This window comes from Periplaneta americana, chromosome 8 (genome assembly GCF_040183065.1).
Source record: "Periplaneta americana isolate PAMFEO1 chromosome 8, P.americana_PAMFEO1_priV1, whole genome shotgun sequence".
Lineage (NCBI taxonomy): Eukaryota > Metazoa > Arthropoda > Insecta > Blattodea > Blattidae > Periplaneta > Periplaneta americana.
In genome coordinates, this window is record NC_091124.1 from 161,841,177 (window position 1) to 161,864,357 (window position 23,181).

The following is a 23,181-nucleotide window of genomic DNA, read 5'->3' on the forward strand; positions in this document are numbered from 1 at the left end:
CCTCCGAATAGAGAAGCCGCCCAAGCAGATATTATAAAAGTCAATTTTAAGCGATCTATTCTGCAACGCTCAGAACTTAGTCCAGGCCAAGTTCTCAGGAATGACCTACATGAATTTCCATCTAATATTCTCAATGTTTTACCAAAAGAGAAAATATTTTTAAAAGTTTAAGAAGAGAACGTAACAAAGTTTTATTACTTAATCCAGTGTCTTCAGCAGAATTCAGAATAACCCGAACATGTTGTCTCTCTAATTGGGATTTAAATTTCATTTTCGAGATTCGGGATTACTAACATTCGGAGGAATAGCGTTCGGGGGAACGGATTCAGGTTTATGGATTCGGCGAAATGGCCATTCGGGATTTTGTGCAGGAATCAGTTCAATACATGATGCGATGCTTATGGATTTGGATGCCAACTTCATTACTGCCATTAATAAACTGGTCAAAATTTGGGATTAATGTATCAATAAAAATGGAGAACCTGCCACGGTGTTAACGGTGCTAGCACGCTGGATTTATAAGCGTGGGGACCCGGGTTCAAATTCCAGTCAATCCACCCTGAATTTATAACATGTTGAACAAGCCCGTGGTCTAGGAACACCGGGCACTCCGATTCCCTATGACATCTTAACAATTCCCCATCATCTTCATTCATTCATGCAGTCATTCGTTCATTCATTATGAGTGTACTGTAGACCCACCGCCTGTGGTGCACTCTGGATAATATCTGAAGAACTAAGTAGTCCACGCTTCTCGGCACTAGCGACATCTATGAGTCGGTTTGAATAACGAAAAGCAGGTACCGGCGCAGCTCAGGCAGTAGCGTGTCTGTCTGCTAATCCAGAGCTGTGCTCAGGCGTGGGTTCGATTCCCACTTGGGCTGATTACCTGATCGGGGTTCTTCAGAGGTTTTCCCAAACGTAAGGCGAATGTCAGGTAATCTATGGGGAATTCTCGGCCTCATTTCGCTAAATGTCATCTCGCTATCACCAATTTCATCGATGCTAAATAAACTAATAGTTGATGCAGCATCGTTAAATAACCAGATAATGAAAAAAGGCTAGTTGAGAACCCTGTCATTACACAAAAAGTAATAAATATGGGAATTATGTGGAGAGATTGTTCATGTTCACGTCACTCTCCGCGTGTAATTTGAGTTTTCTGTATTGGTACACATTACTTACTTACTTACTTTTAAGGAACCCGGAGGTTCATTGCCGCCCTCACATAAGCCCCCCATCGGTCCCTATCCTGAGCTAGATTAATCCATTCTCTATCATCATATCCCACCTCCCTCAAATCCATTTTAATATTATCTTCCCATCTACGTCTGGGCCTCCCCAAAGGTCTTTTTCCCTCCGGCCTCCCAACTAATACTCTATATGCATTTATGGATTCGCCCATACGTGCTACATGCCCTGGCCTTCTCAAACGTCTGGATTTAATGTTCCTAATTACAGTATGTCAGGTGAAGAATACAATGCTTGCAGTTCCGTATTGTGTAACTTTCTCCAGTCTCCTGTAACTTCATCCCTCTTAGCCCCAAATATTTTCCTAAGCACCTTATTCTCAAACACCCTTAACCTATGTTCCTCTCTCAAAGTGAGAGTCCAAGTTTCACAACCATAAAGAACAACCGGTAATATAACTGTTTTATAAATTCTAACTTTCAAATTTTTTTACAGCAGACTGGATGATAAAAGCTTCTCAACTGAATAATAACAGGCGTTTCTCATATTTATTGGTACACATTATCAAGGAAAAAAGAAAGTTTCTGTGTAACACAAAGTATACGATAAATTGCATTAATTCCAAATAATAATTCATAACATGGGACCCAGAGCCGTATTCTTCTGCACCTGTGAGCCTGATTCAGTCTTACTTCCTCAAAGAAGGTATCATTGTCAGTGTTAAACATTGCGAAATTTGTGGGAGATAAAGATATTGCATGGCTGGATTTCCCCGAGAGCTTCAGTTCTCACCTACTGTCATCTCCGGTGATATTATTTCTAAGTAGCAGTGGCAGTTTAAAAAATAAGATATAATTATGTTGCACCAAATGGTCCAGATTGGATCACCAGGAGTTGTACCTGTGTTCGTTGTGGTATTGTAAGGAATTATATAACAGGTTTTCCTAAAATACTTTCATTCTTATTTCATTACTTCTTCATTATTGAAATAATCACCTTCTATAGTCACTTAATAGCTTGAGTAGTTGGAAAGGATAAAAATTATTTCAGGTCAAAGTGAAGTTCATGGTCTGGTGGAGATTATTTGATAATTTATTAAAATTTTAATATGAAATTGAATTTAATTGTAATTTTTTGAAGATTATAAAGATGATTTTAGCTCTGAAATATGTACACATCGCCCGTCATTCTGTTAAATAAGGAGTTGTCAGTTATCATACAGAATTTCATATTTTTATAGCTTCGTTACTATTTTTAAATAACGCGTCATGTTAGTGCTAGACGAAGTCAGTAATTATTTTGCTCGTATTTCATAACCTTGACTTCAAACGTTTTGATTAACACACCGTTTTCAACACATGACTCACACAGCAAGAATGGTGGTTATTGTCCAGTGGAATATGCCGCGCAGTTGTTTAGCGAAATCAATAAAACAACACTTTCTGCATATGTTCAAAGAAAATTAAATATCTATCAGTCTTCAGCCCTTCAAGGTTTTAGCCCTTCACAATAATTGTATTTAGATAAAACGCTTTGAGTCTCTGAGCGTGTTCCGAATCTCAGCGCTGAGCAATCTGATGGCATCACAGTGTTCCGAATTTCAACGATGACGTCACTGATGCTCCACCGGTGTCGCAATGGTTTCATCAGCTTGCAGAGGTGGTGGCAGTATCCATCAGCCGCCATCAGTGAATCTGATTGGTTCTTATACAGGACGGGAATTAGCAGACGAATGACATCGTGCACTGTTGTGTCATGGCGGTGTGTCCTGCTTTGGTTCTGCTGTATTGTTTGTAATGAGCACACCGTAAAAACAATATGTTAATGGCTTATGAGCGAACATGTCAACGGACCAGTTATTACTGCTGGTTCAAGAAATAAATTGTTTATGCTCTCTTTTCTTTGAACGAGATGACAGTACGGAAATTTCGCAAAATCTTGCTAGCGTAGCACAGACAACAACTTGTACAGCCGCCATGACAGCCATTGAACCTGCCAGCAGTTTTGTTTCTATTTCGCTGCAGCGTGACGTCATTGTTGTCCACCGGTCCGGTAAGATTCGGAATACGCTGTCTGACCGCGTATCGCTTACTCTGTTGGATCCTGTATGCCAGGCTAACCCAAACAAAGTGTAAAGGCTCATTCACAATGAAAATTAAACATAACGTAAGCGTTAACTTAAGATAATTGATAATTATATTTTTGTCCCTTTTGCGGTTGAAACGTTTGGATCATGGTGTAGTGAAGCCAAAGCTCTCATCTCCACCATAGGCAGAAGTTTAGTGCAGCTTTCTGGAGACCCTCGAAGCAGTCAATATCTACGTCAACGCATTGGTATCGCCATTCAGCGTGGTAATGCCACAAGTATTCTTGCATCCTTCCCCTTAGATGAAATTTTCTTCCTTTAATTACTCAATTTATTTGTATTCTATTATAGTATACACTTAAGAATATAAACGTTACGGTAAAATCAAGAAGTCATACCATCATTCACGATGGGAAAATAAACATAACAGCAAACATACTTGGTAACCATGGAAACATAACAATGACGCCATTTCCTCATATTCTGTCGTATACTTCAGCGCTCCACGATTATGTTCTGTTTGCAAATCACGTAAGCATAAGCATGAAAGTTTGGAGTTTGCAAACTTTCATGTTAACGTCTTACGGTAATGTTTATGTCAATGCTTATGTGAATCATTTTGAATGATCCCATTTGGTAGCCTGGGCGCAAACTTCTGTGTTTATGTTACGGCTATGTTTAATTTTCATTGTGACTGCCCCTTAAGACCTAAAATCGTCTTCTGTACACAGTACCTGAAAATTCTAAAATCATTGGACTATATGGAAGGACCCAACAAAGTAGGTAACCCCTCACTTCTATCACTATATTACCTCGATGCTGTACAATTGTAATTCCGAAATGTTAGTACAGTAACATTAAGTCCCAACGGTGTAAAACGAAAAGCATTTTTTATGAAACCAGGACCTTTCATCTACCTCTAATGATGGTCGCACTGGCGCTACTTTCTCTCGTGAGCAGTCAAAGTCACTGATACTGTACAGTACTTAGCTATCCTTTGCATGAAGTAAACGAGGAAACTTGTTGGATTTGTACAGGTAATTTATTACCAGAGTTTTTCTTCGTATTCCTGGCTTTTAAATAACAACTTTTAACGCGAGGGAAAGTTGCTTGTGACTAAACACCGTGCCATACCAGAGGACAGGGGTGATTTTTAACCCCAAGGTGAACGTACAGCTTCACGCTCCAGTCACCCTGCTCTCGGCGGTAGGGTGGGATATCTACCCTAACCTTTCGTGTCCTGGTGCTCGACTAAACTAAAATAAAGTTGCGCAGTACATGCCGGGACTTGGGGAATAAATTTCAAACGTTTCTGTGTTAAGATATAGCCTATTCATCAAAGACGTCTGAATTGTTGCTAGAGAACTACACATTATGTATAAATAGGATACAAAGGACCTAAAAAATATTTAGTAATGATGATGATTATTTTTTATCCAATATGGATACTTGTCTTTGCGTAATTTACCCAAGCGTCTCCATGTATGAGTCACGTGTCGAAGTTATAGTTATTTTTGCAGCCGTAGGTGTTGCCCTTGGTGCACTACGGGAGGTAAACTACACGACATCGCATGATGATGATTAACGAAGCAATCGGCAACAGTGGAATGTCAGTATTCTGGAAAACCTACCACCAAAAACCGTCTTTGTCCACCATAAGTTCCACAGGATTCCAACTCAGGTTATCTACCAGTGTGGAAAGCCGACACTCTAGCCTTCCGGCTGACAGTGCGCCTTGATGGCGATTATTAATTAATAAAAATTGTGAATTGTTCGCATATGATAAGGAAAATGACCGAGCGAGTTGGCACAGACGGTAACGTTTGAGACTCATATTCCGGAGGTCTGGGTTCAAACGCCGTGGCCGACCAATCTGACTGGGGTTTTTCATGGTTTCCCCCAGTCACAACTGCAAATACCGGGCTGGAAATTTACATACAGTCAACTCTGGATATAGTGAACTCGGTTATAGTGAACATTCGGCTATAGTGAACATAAATCTTTGGTTCCGATCTGCATACATTAAAAAGTAAGCCTGCATTAATATTTCCGTTTATAGTGAACCCTCGCTTCGGTTATAGTGAACCTTAAAAATTGTTGTATCCTGACAAATTCTTATTTGAAGTCAGACCTTCTTGTATAAAATTGAAAAATGTGTTGAGAACAACATTCTAAGTTTCTTACTCCTCTAGTCAAAGGACAAAGGTATGAGGTCGATCAGCAAAAGGATTCCCACGAAGTAAAATTATAAATAATATTTGACTAAATAAGTGAAGAAGTATATTAATATACCAATAAAATTAATAGGCAAATGAGTATATAAGTATTTTTTTAATTTTAGTTGGTTATTTAACGACGCTGTACCAATTACTAGGTTATTTAGCGTCGATGAGATTGGTGATAGCGAGATGATATTTGGTGAGATGATTACCTTGCATTCACATTACGGTTGGAGAACACCTCGGAAAAAACCCAACCAGGTAATCAACCCAAGCGGGGATCGAACCCGCGCCCGAACGCAACTTCAGACCGGCAGGCAAGCGCCTTAACCGACTGTAGTGGAAAGGAATTCATGATTCAGATCGAAAAATCGGTATATTTTCTGAATTTAAAGCAAGACCTCTCAGATAGGTTGATTCTGTTAAGAATGTTGCAGAAGAAATAAAAATTTTAGTACCTAAAACGCCCAACAGGAAGACGAACTCTACACAGACTTTGAGTAATAGTAATAATTTAGGAAACGATTTCAAAATCCTCCTAATTATTTCTCATGATACGTCGGCTTTTAAATTCATTGTGAGCTAAGAAGTTTGATTGCTTAATAATAATAATAATAATAATAATAATAATAATAATAATAATAATAATAATAATAATAACAATCTGCTTCACTTAAATGTAAATAAGACTGGAATTATTCATTTTCACAATTCCCAAAAGAAAAATCTGAAGGACATTAATATTTCTGTTCGAGATGAATACTTATGTAAATGGGAAACTACTAAATTTTTGGGTGTTACATTTGACGATTGTTTGTCTTGGAGACCCCATTGCACAAGTTTAATTTCTAAACTTAACAGTATTTGTCATCAAATCAGAATTTTGAGGACGACAATAAATCACGATGTATTAATGTCTTTTTATTTTGCACACGTTGAGTCAAGCCTTTCATATGGCTTATGTTTTTGGGAATCTGGAACCATGCTGAATGATATATTTATGGCTCAAAAGCGTATTGTCAGATGCATAGCGGGCGTTGACAGTAGGACCTCTTGTAGGTAATATTTCTTACAGTATAATATTCTCACTGTTTATGGTATATATATTTTTAATGTTTTACAACTAATTTATAAAAATCTGTCTGATTTTCACCAAAATAGTGACTTTCATACTTATGATACTCGTAACAAAAATAGTTTAACTATTCCAGTACACCATCTTACAAATATTAGCAGAACCTATATGGTTTTTGGTATCAAAATTTACAATAGTTTGCCTGAGGACATCAAATTTACAAAAAAATACTCACAAATTCAGGAATAAAATTATATAAAAATGAAATTAATAAATTTGTGTCCCTACAATCTAGAGGATACACGCATGGGCCCTTGAAATGAATTGAATAATGTATTTTATATTTGACATATTTTAAATTTAATGTAATGTATATATTTGACCATGTCTATGCATATACAGGGACATCATTTTATTTTTACTTCAATTTTTATTGTACCTGAGTTTTTTAATGTACTTCACTCCCACCCCTTCTATTAATGAAGTTCCAACTGTTCTCCACACAGAACCAAGGTCGCATATAGTAAACAGCACTGAGTTAGTGAGTATAGTACATTCCAGAAATATGTTCGCGTTTTCCAGTGACGAAAGAGCTTTCAATATTGAATCATATTTTCGCACAGTTACTCTCCGTTTGCCTACGTCGCATCCCGATTTCCCTCACCTGCTTCTGCTCGTCCCTCTTTAAAAGCTGGGCTGTCTTAGCTGTTTTCTGAAAACATTAATTTCTGTTAGGAATTGGACGTTTACGTAATATTATACAACTGTTTAAAATAACTTAAATAAAAGGGCCTCGTTAAGTAATTAACTGTCACGTGATTTCCAATCCTTTCTACGGTCCTGCAGCATAACCACTTGGACGGACAGTAGATAGCATGTCTGAGTAATTTTATCTGTGCGGGTCGGGTAGAAGTGAAGATTGAATTTACAGTACGTAAGGTACTCTTTTATAGAGTAGGTACATAATTATTTCAACATGAGTTACTAGTACGAAGGACGAAACTGGCAATTGGAATTAGATGCGATAGTCTATAGTGCGATAATGTGCACAAAAGAACTGAAGCCTGTATCGAAATGAACGGCCTCCATTTTAAAAAATGTGTTAAATATCCATATTATGGTTATTTTTCAATTTAACTTCTTTCTCTATATTGCTGGAGACAGTATAATATATACTGCATAATGAGTACTTTCGCATGGATAACTCAGTTCGTGAGTAAAAACACTTCTTCTTAATACAGTACTGTATTTTGATTAAACAAAAACCTAATGAAAATTATCGAACTCAAAATCGCAATATTTCCTAGTTTACGTAAATGGATGAACTACTTTTCTTCCCTCCTATACCTAGTAGAGTGATTTGTTTGTGTTTTACGCCAGTATCATCCAACTCCAGTCTTGGAAGGGGATAGCAAACTGTGTTTCCGGTTCTCTAAAGGTATAGCCAGGTTAATATTAAAAAGGTAAAAAGGTAAAGGTATCCCCGTAACATGCCATGAAGGCACTTGGGGGGGCATGGAGGTAGAGCCCCATGCTTTCCATGACCTCGGCACTAGAATGAGGTGGTGTGGTCGGCACCACGCTCTGACCGCCTTTTACCCCCGGGAAAGACCCGGTACTCAATTTTATAGGAGGCTGAGTGAACCTCGGGGCCGTTCTGAAAGTTTGGCAACGAGAAAAAATCCTGTCACTACCTGGGATCGAACCCCGGACCTTCCAGTCAGTAGCCAGCTGCTCTACCAACTGAGCTACCCGGCCGCAAATGATGTCCCTGTATTATGCCTTCGACAATAAAGTTCTATCTATCTATCTATCTATCTATCTATCTATCTATCTATCTATCTATCTATCTATCTATCTATCTATCTATCTATCTATCTATCTATCTATCTATCTAATAATAATAATAATAATAATAATAATAATAATAATAATAGGCTAATAATAATAATAATAATAATAATAATAATAATAATAGAGTATGTAGCAAATTCATGCTCATGTTGTTTCGTTTCGGAAGCCTCGTTAAGAAGAGATTAATGCGATTCAGTAGCGAATATATGTGATCGATTGGTAAGAAAGTGGGCAGTGTGTCCCTGGGGCTCTTCTCCTCCATTTAACTTTGTTTATTCTCGGCGCTCGCCGCCGCGGTGTGCGAGTGGGAAGGGGCGAGAGTCTCCGTCCGTCGTTCGGTCGTACACGCTTGGCAGTTCGCACGAGGTGTTCAGTAGGCCGGCAGCCCGTGCCCCATGCAGTCTGATGTCTGCGCCAGTGCCTGGAATGCGTGTGAATGTGGCCAGTGGTGTACGTTGCGCGAGTGCTTTGTTTCGAGTGACAGTGATTTGTTTTCTTCGTAAAGGCTTACAGATTAAGTGACATCATTCTGTCAAATTTTGTTGTGATTTTAACTTCAACTGATGTGGAAGGAGTTGTTTCTAGTGTTCGTACGTATTTTCTTTCGGACCAGACACATTATATCAAATATAGCGTTTATTATTCCGAAATCTGAAAAGAACCCAAATTCAATATTGAATCGTAATTTTGTATTATGTTTTAAAAACTATGCAGACATAATTTCTTGACATTAATAGTGATCCCCATCTACTTTTAAACCTGTTTCGGTTTCTTTTAGATCTGTTGACAGAAATTGTTCAAGCATCATTTCCTTCAGTTCCTAATAGAGTATTTCTCTTTCCGAAAGTTTAATATTAATGTTTAAGTATTTTTATTAGTCCTTTCAAAGTTTTCTCGTCATTTTTTTCTGTATTTCGTTATTTAGTCTTTTGTAATTTAACGCTTTTAGTTCTTATGTACTCATATCAGAAATGTTACGTGTACGTGTTTATTACAACGTTATTAGTAATATTTTGCTTTGGAGAATGTTTTCAAAATTATATTAAAATGACAAAGAAATCTTTGGGTTCTATATTGAATCTTACTCAGAGTGTATGACAGAATTCGGATAGTTTCGAATAAATTGATTGGTTATCCAGTTTATGATCGAAGACTTAAAAGAGTTTTGTTAGAAGACATTTACACCTGCCGTTAGACTCTATTTAATTTACACAGTCCACCGTGGTTTGCCTCAATTTTATGTTTAGAATTCTTTTTCTCTGGATTCGAAGTCAGGTCTTAAGATTTGGCAGTGACATTCTTACAAATCGTTATGTACAAAATGATCATTACGTTAGAATCTTTTGACGTTTCATTTCTTGACTACATATTGACAGAACACAAACATTGTCTATATATCTTTCCAGAAATTTGTTGAAGTTGCAGTTTATGGCTGACAGAAATAGTTTATTATTATAAAATTCACATCGAATGCCTACATATCGATAGCAAAGTTAACTTTAACCCCAACAAATTTCACTTATACTCGAACCAATTCCTTCATTGTGGAAAACCGATGCATTAACAATAAAATTAATGGCATGACTAGCATTTTATATTTGAGAACTATGAAATTGGAATATCTCACACTGAAGACTTTGCGTACGAAATGCACGAAAGTGATATGATACGTTTCACTGTTGGAAGGAACTTTATTCTCCATATACAATAGTTGGCTAGGTTTTACATGTATATGCATTAGCCTATCCGACTTGAGATCATTTGCAAGGTAAATCTTTGACAATCGATCTTTGAACTCTGAATACAACTTCGCAAATAAACACAAGCTCGTGCTGAAGGATTGTTGATCTCTCTCAGATAACCTTAATCTTTATTCCGAGCTTCTGTGTTATATTCTTTACGAACTTGTTAGATAATTATTTGCTTACGTGTCTCAATTGTAGAGACAATACAGCGTCGGTAGATGATGAACCATGGTGGTAACATAATAAATATGGAATGAAATTGGAAAGTAAGCCAAAGTGTTGGAAGAAAATCTATCACGCAATAAATTCGTACACCAAAATTCTAGAAGTTTACTAAAATCGAACTGTGTTCCTCGCGATGATTTCTTGAAAATATCATTTTTTATTCTGATTGCTGAATTAGGAACATGAGTGCAGGAGAACTAATGTAATTTTTTTCTGATATTTTAAGCTGTGATTCTCAAAGATCAGAATACGCTGGAAACTTCCAGCAGAATTCAGATGCCTGTCGGCAGAATGACCAACCGAAAATAGAGGTCGAATGCTTTTAAGAGTCACAATAGCGTCTTTGTGTAAAGAGCTTTCTGGATAAAACGCGAATCTACGGGAATATACAACATAACTAATACAATTCTTGTAGTACATCAGAGTTTAGTTAGAGCTTCTCTCTTTCCCTTGGAATTAAAGCGACCATAGCGTGATTCTCATCACTGAAATCCTTAGTGTGAGAAGTTTAAATAAACGTAATCTCTATTCATGCATCTCGTTCGCCTTCACGTCGGATTTCATATTGTACGTACTTTCTCTTTTATTTAAAATAAATACTATCTCGTAATGGTATCCGCAGCGCATAAGATTCAGCTTAGGTAGCCTATGATTTTAAAATCGTAAGTTCGAATCGGTCTTCCTAGTTATCCATTGTAAGTGTGTTATAAGAATAACTTACCTGTATGTGGAACCCGGTATGAGTTTTTGCTGTCGTAGATGGAGGTGTATGTGCCATATGTTAACCCCACGTCACCCAAATTCTGTCACGTAACATGTGTAAGGTCGAAATTGTCTTTAAAAATTGTCGTGAGGAAGATATACACCTTTTTATTATGCGTTTCGCAACAATTTACTCTTTGTCAGGTTACCATTGATATTCTCGTATTTTTTTTTTTACTTGTTAATTTAACGATGCTGTATGAACTACTGGGTTATTTAGTGTCGATGGAATTGGTGATAGCAAGATGGTATTTGGCAAGATGAGGTCGAGGATTCGTCATAGATTACCTGTCATTCGCCTTACGTTTGGGGAAAACCTCGGAAAACCCCAACCAGGTAATCAGCCCAAGCGGGAATGGAACCTACGCCCAGCACAACTCCGGCTTAACAGAAAAACCCGCTACTGCCTGAGCTACGCCGGTGGCTTTGTAGTTTTCTTAAACTGTCCTTTACAAAACATACATAAATGAAATCATATACTGCATATCTAAGTAAAGAAATTAGAAAATGGAACCCACATATTCTGCATTGCACACAAAATAAACTTTTTATAGCCGCAGAAAATTATGGTATCTTCATTGATTCATAGTGTTCTGACCAAAGGCAGGTCTTTCACTGCAAACTCAGCATTCTCCAGTCTTTCCTATTTTCTGCCTTCCTATTTGTCTCCTCATATGTCGTCTATCATCTGATATCTTCTTCTACCCCGAGCTCTTCCCCCGTTCACCATTCCTTCTAGTGCATCCTTCAGTAGGCATTTTCTTCTCAGCCAGTGACCCAACCAATTCCTTCTCTCCTTCCTGATCATTTTAAGCATCATTATTTTTTTACCCACTCTTTCCAACACATCTTAGTTTCTTATTGGTCTGTCCACTTCACACGCTCCATCCTTCTCCATATCTACATTTCAAATGCTTCTATTCGCTTCTTTTCACTTCGTCGTAATGTCCATGTTTGTGCCCCAAACAGTGCTACACTCCACACAAAGCACTTCACTAGGCTCTTCCTTAGTTCTTTCTCCAGAGGTCCGCAGAAGATACTCCTTTTTTTTAAGCTTCCTTTGCCATTGCTATTCCCATTTTGACTTCTTGGCAGCAGCTCATGTTACTGCTTACAGTACACTCCAAATATTTGAAGCTGTCCACTTGCTCTACTGCCTCATTTAGAATTCGCAAGTTTACTTTCTTTACTTCTTTTTCTATGACCATTTTATCTTCAGCTGTCATTTACCTCCAATAACATATCCTTTAGTATCATCTCCTCTTCTGCTAACAACACCATATTATCAGCAAATCATTAAATAATTTATTCGTCTTCCTCCTACTATCACTCCTTCCATGTTCTGAAAATCTTTCTTCAGTTATAAATAAATTTGTTGGGTTTAAGTACCCTATACTTTGCACGCAGTCCCATCATATAGTTCTTGGAATATTCTAATCGCTTCTAATTTTACTTTGCTATTTATGGAAATTTAAAATTTATATAGTATGAAAAGTTATCGTTTGTTTATATGAAATCTAAACTATCTTACTTGTGAAGCAACCAACATCACTATGTAAACAAACCTTTCAAGAGAAAATGTTTGTAGGCACTGATTCTCTAATACAAAAGAAGCTTTCAAAACCTGCTGTGAAAATCAGATAATCCGTTGTTATTACAGAGAGCGGTCTTCTGTCTTGTCTGTCTCCTAAATTATTTGCGATGAGGAACGGTAACAGACACACCAGCTGATTGCAGATTCTCCTGACGGTAGAGCGGACACGTAGCTCCGAAATGTTGTATGTTTTTACATCACTCGGACCGTGAAAAACGCAAAAACTTAACACCATATCGAGGAAAGGATTTTATTATTTTTAAAACAATGCAGCAGAGCGTGATATTTCTATATTTGGCTCGTCTTCCTGACTACTGAAGGGTATTCTCAGACACAAAATATTATACGGTGATAACGGACCAGTAATCTAAAGAATTCTTGGAGAAAAACTGCCTCAAACACGCTTTCAATACGACAAAGCTTACAAAACCTGCTTGGAATAGAAACCAAGTCCCTTTTTTAAGAGAAACCTTAGCTGAAATGTTAATAATAAAACTAAATCGTTATCGTAATTTCCATTATTTGCACAGATTCTTGTAACGTTTTGTGTGTAACTCATAAAACTTGTTTTAAAACTCTACATGAAAAACGGAAATAAACTGTGTTACACAGCACAGGCTGTTATCTTTCCAAACGTTTCTTAGAACTGCGTTTCATAGACGACTTTTCCACTGCAGAGTGACAGATATAAACATGCTGTAATTATGAGCGATAGTGGTTACAAATGTCTTTTCTGAGTTCATCACGTAAGAACTTCCGTTTCGTAGAATAATGGAGCAAGACCACTGAGTCTTTCCATGGAAATGTGACACGCAGTGGAGTTGAGATTTTGTTGGTAGATTTTGCGGTGTACTCGTGCCCTACTTGAATTCTCGTCAAATTTTGTTAATAACTTTTGTATTATGTAACAAGTTATTTGTACCATTGCTCCACTATCATTTCTGATTAATCTCTATTTGCTGTAGGGAAAAGCACGTGACTTTGAAATACTTAGGAGTGGTTCAAATAGAGAAAAATTTCCCTTTGTCTTATATTCTTGGAACAGGTTGCTAGTATGTTTTAATACTGCATTACTGTTAAAATCATATTTTTAATTTCAGGAAATAGTTTGTGTAAAATATTAATAGGGGATTAGTGAAAAAGATATGTCTCAAATAATATGTTCTTAAATTCGTTAGAAATTTTATTGAGCTCCATTTTCCAGTGGGTGTCTGATGGTCGCCTACACAACCCTCTTCAGATTATTTGTTAAATGGCTGTTCCATATGCTATAAATAAAGTAAAATTAAATTAAATTATATATCATCATCATCATCATCATCACCACCACCACCACCACATCGAGGTTTTCAGGCTTGTTTCGGTTTCATAAAGAAGTGTAGGCCTACGTACAGTATATTGAGACAGTTCATTTTCTCCTTCGCCAGCCTGGATTTTTATTTCCTCTAGATTTATAATTTATCAGTTTAGGTGCACATTCTTTATTCATTGTATTTTTTTTATTTATTCCTGTATATCCTCACTTTATGTTAGCCTAATTTATAGCTTTTTAATTCTTTCCTGAGATATTCGCTATCTTTTCTGTGTGTTGTGTAGCAAGTAACATATATTAAAAATTTCATTTCTATTGACTTCAGTTCTGCTTTCTTCACTTCTCGTCAAGGTTCGAAATGCTGAGACATAGGTCCATAATAAGTACGTGAACTACTATGATTTTGTAGAGTTTTAGTTATCTTTTCTCGTATTTTAAAGTTTCTTTATAACGTTTCATATTAAGCACTGTACTGAGAGTTTATTTTGTACAGGGACATCATTTTATTTTTACTAACATTTCTAATATTAACCTTTACCTTTGGATCGGCTGAGAAACACTGCTTGCTACTCCCTTCCACGACTGGATTTCGATGATACTGGCGTAAAATACAAACAAATCACTTTAATAGGTATAAGAGGGAAGAAAAGTAGTTCACCCATTTACGTAAACTAGGAAATATCGCGATTTTGAGTTTGATCATTTTCATTAGGTTTTTGTTTAATCAAAATACAGTATAGGCCTAGTATTAACAATGAGTGTTTTTACTCACGAACTGAGCTTTCCATGTGGACGTATTCATTATGCAGTGTATATTATACTGTCCACAGCACATTAGCGTACAATATAGAGAATGAAGTTAAATTTAAAAATAATCATAATATGGATATTTAAACACATTTTTTAAAATTATGCCGTTCATTTCGATACAGGCTTCAGTTGTAATGTGCATATTATCGCACTATAGACTATTGTACCTAATTCCAATTACCAGTTTCGTTCTTCGTACTAGTAACTCATGTTGAAATAATTCTGTACCTACTCTATAAAAGAATACCTTACGTACTGTAAATTCGATTTTCACTTCTGCCCGATACGAAAAGATAAAATTACTCAGACATGCTATCTACTGTCCGTCCAAGTGGTCACGTCGCAGGGTCGTACAAAGGAGGGAAATTACTTGACAGTTAATTACTTAACGAGGCCCTTTTATTTAAGTTATTTTAAACATTTGTTTAATATTACGTAGACGTCCAATTCCTAACAGAAATTAATGTTTTCAGAAAACAGCTAAAACAGCCCAGCCACTAGCCTTTACAGAGAGGCGAATAGAAGCTGGTGGGGGAAACCGGGATGTGACGTAGGCAAATGGACGACAGTATCTGTACGAGAATGATTCAATAATGAAAGCTCTTTCGTCACTGGAAAACGTGAACATATTTTTGGAACATACTGTTTACTATGACCGTAAGGCTAATAGGACTGTATATGCGGTCTTGGTTCTGTGTGGAAGACGTTTGAACTTCATTAGTAGAAGGGGTGGGAGTGAAGTACATTCAAAAACTCAGGTACAATAAAAATTGAAGTAAAAATAAAATGATGTCCCTGTCTGTGGTATCTTCATTTCTTAAGGTATAAGATATAGTGTAGCCTAGACAATTAAATTTATTAGTTCAATTGTTTTTCTTTCTGATATTATTGTATGTTTGAGTATGTTATAGAAGAAAATTAAAATGAGTATTTAATATAAAAACCTAACAACAAAGTTTTACCGTCCACATAACTGGTTTAGGTCCAGCTGTAAGAGAATTCGCGCTCCTATTTAGCCAGAGGGCGTCAGACATCTCTCCTCTGTTGGTAACTTTTTTGTGTCTAGAAATCTCTGTCAGGCGTTCTTAATGCGTACGCACATTCATCTTACTATTGTTCCCTTCTCTATATTTAGTCGCACCGTTACTCAAACGGCTGTACTCTATAGACTAACGTCGATTTTCCATGTCGTAGACTCGTGTTCGAATCCAGTGAGTGAAAGTGACATTTTTCGCGTGGTACCTCCATTTCCCTATCGGAATCCCACTAATACTCTGTTAATATTCTGTCACCCTGATGTACCACGTGCAATATCTGTGACGGCAAAGTACAAGTTTCGCTCTTTGCTCTTAGATGAGGACACTTGAGATCAATCGATGAGAATCAAAGTTTAGTTTCTGTGTAATAAGTTGAATGTATCCGACGTTACTATTACAGGGACATCATTTTATTTTTACTAACATTTTTAATGTTAACCTGGCTATACCTCTCCATCAATGCCGTTTGCTACCCCCTTTCACGACTGGAGTTCAATGATACTGGCGTAATATACAAACTACTTTACTAGGTATAGGACGGAAGAAAAGTAGTTCATCCATTTACGTAAACTTGGAAATATCGCGCTTTGGAGTTTTATCATTTTCATTAGGTTTCTGTTTAATCAAAATACAGTACAGTATTAACAATGAGTGTTTTTACTCACGAACTGAGCTGTCCATGCGGACATACGCTATTCAATATGCAGTGTATATTATACTGTCTACAGCACATTAGCGTACAATATAGAGAATGAAGTTAAATTGAAAAATAATCATAATATGGATATTTAAACACATTTTTTTAAATGGTGGCCGTGCATTTCGATACAGGCTTCAGTTCTAATGTGCATATTATCGCATTATAGACTATGGTACCTAATCCCAATTACCAGTTTCGTCCTTCGTACTAGTAACTCATGTTGAAATAATTCTGTACCTACTCTATAAAAGAGTACCTTACGTACTGTAAATTCAATCTTCACTTCTTCCCGATTCGAAAAGATAAAATTACTCAGACATACTATCTACTGTTCGTCCAATTGGTTATGTTGTAGGGTCGTAGAAAGGGAGGAAATCACGTGACAGTTAATTACTTAACGAGGCCCTTTCAATTAAGTTATTTTAAACAGTCGTATAATATTACGTGGACGTGCAATTCCTAACAGAAATTAATGTTTTCAGAATAGAGCTAAGATAGCCCAGCCACTAGCTGGCGAATAAAAGCTGGTGGGGGAAACCGGGATACGACGTAGGCAAATGGACGACAGTACCTGTGCGAAAATGATTCAATATTGAAAGCTCTTTCGTCACTGGAAAACGCGAACATATTTTTGGAACGTACTGTTTACTATGACCGTTAGGCTAATATGACTGTATATGCGGTCTCGAATCTGTGTGGAGGACGGTTGAACTTCATTAGTAGGAGGGGTGGGAGTGAAGTACATTTAAAAACTCAGATACAATAAAAATTGAAGTAAAAATAAAATGATGTCCCTGTACAGTGAATCCGCCGCTGGACGCATGCACTTTGACAAACACGATACAAAATAAAAATGTATTTGTTTTACGGTCACGATAAAAAACATGAACTGAATTATTCTCATTTTATTCTTACACTAGATACCCTACATAAATTTCTCTTTCTCGCATTGAACATGTTCATTCTCTATCCTTTAAACGTAGCCTATATTTTTGGTTTCACATTTTGATCCAGTTTTGGTACGCAAGGATTTAGTGACATTAGAGTCACATGCTGTAATAATGGCTAGTAATTTATATTTGAACATTATGTATGAATTCCTTGTCGTTACGTTTCGGTTAATGTGAAAGAGAGACAGGAATCACGCTACTTGCATAGGAAATATTCAACACTGCCGTGTAAACCATGTTGAATGCGTCATTGCATGTCATGCCTCAGATCATTCACATATTATGATTCTGTGATAAAACAGAGATATACGGAAGTGATTTTCTTTAAGTCGCAAAAAGTGTAATTCAAATAACACATTATTATGATACATTTATGTAGCATGCATAAATCATATTTCCGTACAGTTATTGCTAAAGTACTGCATCAATTCTTGATCAATTTACTTTGAAATACGTGTGCAAATGTTTTCAGATTTTCACTCTATTAAAAACATTTTGACCTTACGATTGGACGACACATGATTTTGTCGAATAACTAGAGCATCAGTTTTCTATTCTGGAGACATGGGTTCCAATCCCGGCGACTCTAAATGGGATTTGAGGTAGGCCAAAACGGTGTGTGGTGCATGTTTAGTGGGGTAGTCGCGTTTGCATTTTCAGTATTGCACCATTTCTCTATTATTATCCTTCTGCAATGCAGATCATCTACCAAAATTAACCGCGGGCAATATCTATGACGGCAAAGTCGTCTGCAGTATCGACACCGGTATGGCATAGTTGCGCCCCACGGTAAATTGGGCGGCCTAGGCATGGCATAGTTGCGTCCCGAAGAAACCAGGTAGCACAATTGACATGGCATAGTTGCGCCCCGAAGAAGTCAGGTAGCAGAGAGGATATGGCATAGTTGCGCCCTGATGGGCATAGTACACACGAAAGTGATTGTCATAAAATAAATGAATTACGCCTACTTAAAAATATTATAGTGCTAGCTGCACTGAAATCAGATAGGATAATATGATCAATCTTGCTATTTAAAATAACACTTTTTTATCCATCACACACAATAAATGAACTGCATTTTTTGTTTGTACACCGATATCTTAACCCTACGGTACAAGGTTTCGCAAATCGAAACTTATAACCATTGTGAATTATTAACTCTTTACCCTTTTCACTAAACTTAACATTCATTTTAAATTAACCTCACTATACGCCATAGACGGTGTGAAAATCACTAATAAAATGTCAAGATTGCTAAGGCCCCATATTCCAACGACTCACTCATTTGAATATATCAGCTAATAATGTACTGCCAACTTCATGGTGTTCATTTTAACAATATCGATAATAATATTAAATCGAATAAGAAATCACTAAGGTTGGTTGATTACGAGGCTCGAGTTCCCATAATGTCTTTTTGTCTACCTATTTCATCGGGGCGCAACTATGCCATGGCCCTTTTCTCTACCTGATGGGAACAGGGCGCAACTATGCCCACAAAACAGGGACCCTTTTTTATCTGCTGCATCTTACCTGACCGTGGGGCGCAACCATGCCCTGCCCATCGACACGTTACCCCTGGAGGTAGGGGGGGGGGGACGCTTGGGTCAATGACAAAAATCAAAATCCTTGCCTATGAGGGGAAGATATCTTACAAGAAATCATCATTGCAACGAAAGAAATTCAGGGACAGTATTATTGTTGGATGAAGATTCAGTTTCTGACGGTAAATGTCAAAAACAATAAATCTGACATAGAACACCACAACAAGTGCATCTCTGGTTTAAAAAAAAAAAAAAAAAAAAAAAAAAAAAAAAAGCAAGCTACTGAGAGTTCGAACAAGCCCGTAGTAGATTTTTAGTTTACCTGAACAGACGTCATTTAAAAGGAATTTTTGGACTAATAAATGGAAATGACCAATTAAGTAAACGTTTGCAGCTAGTGAGCTTTTATAACGATAAACTCATTTATATAATATGTTCATTGCAAGAGAGACCGTGAGACATATTCTAATGAAGTGTGAAACTTTCGAGAGAAGAAATCGGAAATCCCTTGAGTCCTTTTCTCTCGGAGAACTTGAAGGTCGTGAACATCAGTAGGAAGATTCTGAAACTTATCCAATTAACAGAATTGGCATAACAGTGTTTGCATTAAGGGATGTACAGACAGCCGTAAGAATTATGTGCATGTTCTTATATCCCATAATCTGACCTAATCTAATACAAATGACACATAACCTATAAAGCCGTTTTTTTTCGAGTACAAATTCTGATATTTCATAGTTATAGCTTCTGGATAAATTGACTTACGGGTTTTAAATATGAACAAATTCAGTGCACTATTAAAAACTTACGGGGAAATAAAAGTAAATGTAGGATCAAATTTCTTGTTTACACTTACCACGAAACAGGAAAGAAATCAGTTTCAGAGAATAGCGGTTGCTAAGTCATTGATTCATTTTAATGTCTGTTGAAGGCTAGAATGTAGCCTACACAATGATTCCATTATATAACCTCATACAGAGAGTTTCGAGGTTGATGTTTGGTAATTGAAGAACGTGTTCTTTGGTTTATTCTACGTTGAATTAACACAGTATACCTATCTGTATTCCGAGTTTTGTAGTTAAGAATTTATTTATAGAAGAAATTTGAAACTGTAAGGCTGTTTAACGCTTTAAAACGCATCAGGTTTTCAACACAGTATTCTTTATTTACATTCTAGAAACATTGGTATAAGTAAAGTAAAATATTGAAAAGAACCATTAGGTTACAAACACTTTCTCTTCGACATACAATCAAACAGTTATGTTCTCATCTGTAAATTATTTCTGAATCTGTTCTCTGACTCTGATATCCGCAATGGTTAGACTTGTAATTCTTGGAACCAGAAGAAGTTCAAATATTTCTTGTGCAGTTTTCTGAAATACTAAACAATCTATGTGCAGAATTCACTGTAAGTAATGTCATTAGGAGGTTATTCTGTGAGATATTTTAAACGAAAAAGTTGAATACAATTTTCCTCGTTTTTCCTTTCTTTTTGAGATAAAAATTGTTCTATATGAAACATTTCATAGCGTGTTTTGGGAAAGTCACTGATTGAATTCCCAATATACTCAGTCAATTTAAGACAGAAGTGCATTATTATAATAAATGATTGAAAGAGTTTTAGTTTTGTCTTTTAAATGTGTAAAAATTTGATCCGAATGTCACTTTTCGTTCTGCAAAGGAATTTTTCAATGCTGCATTTGTTGGATGAAATTTGTGAACATTTAAAGGACAAAACTAAAATTCTTACAATAATATATTACATATTGATTACACAGCTTTTAACACTGTATCACTTCGGAATATGTATGATAAGACTTTCTTGTGTTAAATTCTAACGTACCTTGTTTACATGTTTCGACCTTTTATGGGTCATCCTCAGAACAGGTCGTTGTTGGTCTTTGCGCCTCTTGTTTTGTTTCTTGTGAGGGTATGTTCGTGTGGTGTAATGTAGAGTCAAAGAGTCACAATAACAAAAGTAGACAACAGACACACATTCAAAGTATACAGAAAACCCACAACAACAACAACAACAACAACATCAACACACATACACAACACATCCAACCACCCAACACAACACAAAGAAGCTGCATTCCGAACAATGGTACACAGACTACTCAACATACTATGCTCCAACCACGAGAAAGTCCTTGCGGAATGAAACGGAGCGGGGTGATGCTGTGAATGAATGTTGATGTCATAAGATGTCATAAGGTCACACACGTGGGTACTCCTATCTCTATTGGCTAGCTCTCACAGCACAAACAATAACATTGACACACACATATTTATACTACCCTAGTTACAAAATTAGATCACTGTTCATCTCCTGGTCTTTTAATCTCTCCATACAGGAAATAACATATGCAGGAGAGCGCATGGTTTTTAAACTGACGTTATAACGGTAATATTATCTGTCTACTTCGCTCCAATAGATGACGCAATAGTAAGCACATTCCTTTCACGGTTGATCTCCTGGTTGGAGAACAGTACCAATGAACCAACAGGATTACAACGAAGAGCTAAACACAATCAAATACATAGCACAATAAAACGGATACAACCCTAACATAATAGACAGCATAATACGTAAGACAAAACATAATCACAAAAAACATAAGAATACAACACAAACACAAGAAAACAAAAAATACATCACACTAACATACGAAAACAAGAACACACACAAAATTTCAACCTCATTCAAGAAATTAAATTACAATATCGCATACAGAACAAATAACACTCTACAAAACATCTCAACACACCAACAACACAAACAAACAAATACAACCATACAGGCGTATACAAACTCAAATGTTACACCTGCAACAACTTCTATATAGGACAGACAGGCAGATCATTTCAAACACGTTACAAAGAACACATCACAGCCATAACAAAATTACAAAACACCTCCACATATGCAGAACACATCATAAATGCTAACCACACCCACAGAGACATCAACACAGACATGGAAATACTGCACATCCAACCAAAAAGCCAGAAACTGAACACACTAGAACAATATGAAATATACAGACACACGAAAACATACCCCAAAGAAATTCTCAACACACAATTCAATTTCAGAACACATACAGTCTTTGACTCTACATTACACCACACGAACACACCCTCACAGGAAACAAAACAAGAGGCGCCAAGACCAACGACGACCAGTTCTGAGGATGACCCATAAAAGGTCGAATCATGTAAACAAGGTACGTTAGAATTTAATACAAGAAAGTCTTATCATACATATTCCGAAATGATATATTATCATAATAAACTGCTCACTTAAGGAGAGGTGGTACACCCTATCTCCGCAATGTTAAATTTGCTATCTTTATTTTGGATTTTCTCTAAAACTATCAATCCTAGGGCGATGAAATTTGGTACACTTATATATTGATGGTTTCTGTATTGATTGACATTTTTGTAAATGGATCAGGACACATACACATATTTTAACCTGCCATGGTGTACCACCTCCCCTTAAATTGACTGAGCATATTGGGAATTCAATCAGTGACTTTCCCAAAACAAGCTATGAAATGTTTCATATAAAATAATTTTTATCTCTAAAAGGAAGAAAAAGCGAGCAAAATTGCATTATACTTTTCTGTTTGAAATATCTGAAAGAATAATCCTCTGAAATTAATGACATTGCTTACGGTTCACCCTATATATACAGGAAGTTTTCGTCTTCCGCACACGATAAGGCACTTGTTTCAACAATTGAATCGATATCAGTAACGTAGTGTCGGTCAATAAACTTTGATGATAAAATTGTATCAAAAGAATATCAACGTTGGTAGATAAGTATTGCAGATCTACTTAAATTGTATTTTTTTCAAGCATTAAACCCACAACATAGAAGATAATTCTCAGTTTTTACTTTCCGTAATGTCGGTCAGTTACGAAACAATTGGATGAATCAAATGAAGTGAGACCGGAATCCATTTTTGTATGTTGTATCGGTGGAACGTGATTTTCGTTCATTGGTTTCCGTGCACGTCATTAGATGTGTAATGGCGGTTATGTTTACAGTTATTTCTTCGGTTTTTT

General features: G+C 36.6%; 1 protein-coding gene across 14 annotated transcripts in view; it reads left to right on the forward strand.

Moving 5' to 3' along the window:
- raskol (Ras GTPase-activating protein raskol) overlaps positions 1–23,181 on the forward strand; it is a 605,213-nt gene that overhangs the window by 136,071 nt on the left and 445,961 nt on the right. For 3 of the 14 annotated variants that reach the window (XM_069833955.1, XM_069833959.1, XM_069833960.1), the window contains exon 1: positions 8,786–9,015. The exons of 8 other annotated variants lie outside the window; for them this stretch is intronic. The gene's annotated coding sequence lies outside the window, so the exon portion shown is untranslated. Of the gene's footprint in view, positions 1–8,785; positions 9,016–10,175; positions 10,194–23,181 lie in introns of those variants that run through there. 3 more of the 14 variants (XM_069833956.1, XM_069833964.1, XM_069833957.1) reach the window with 3 other exon arrangements.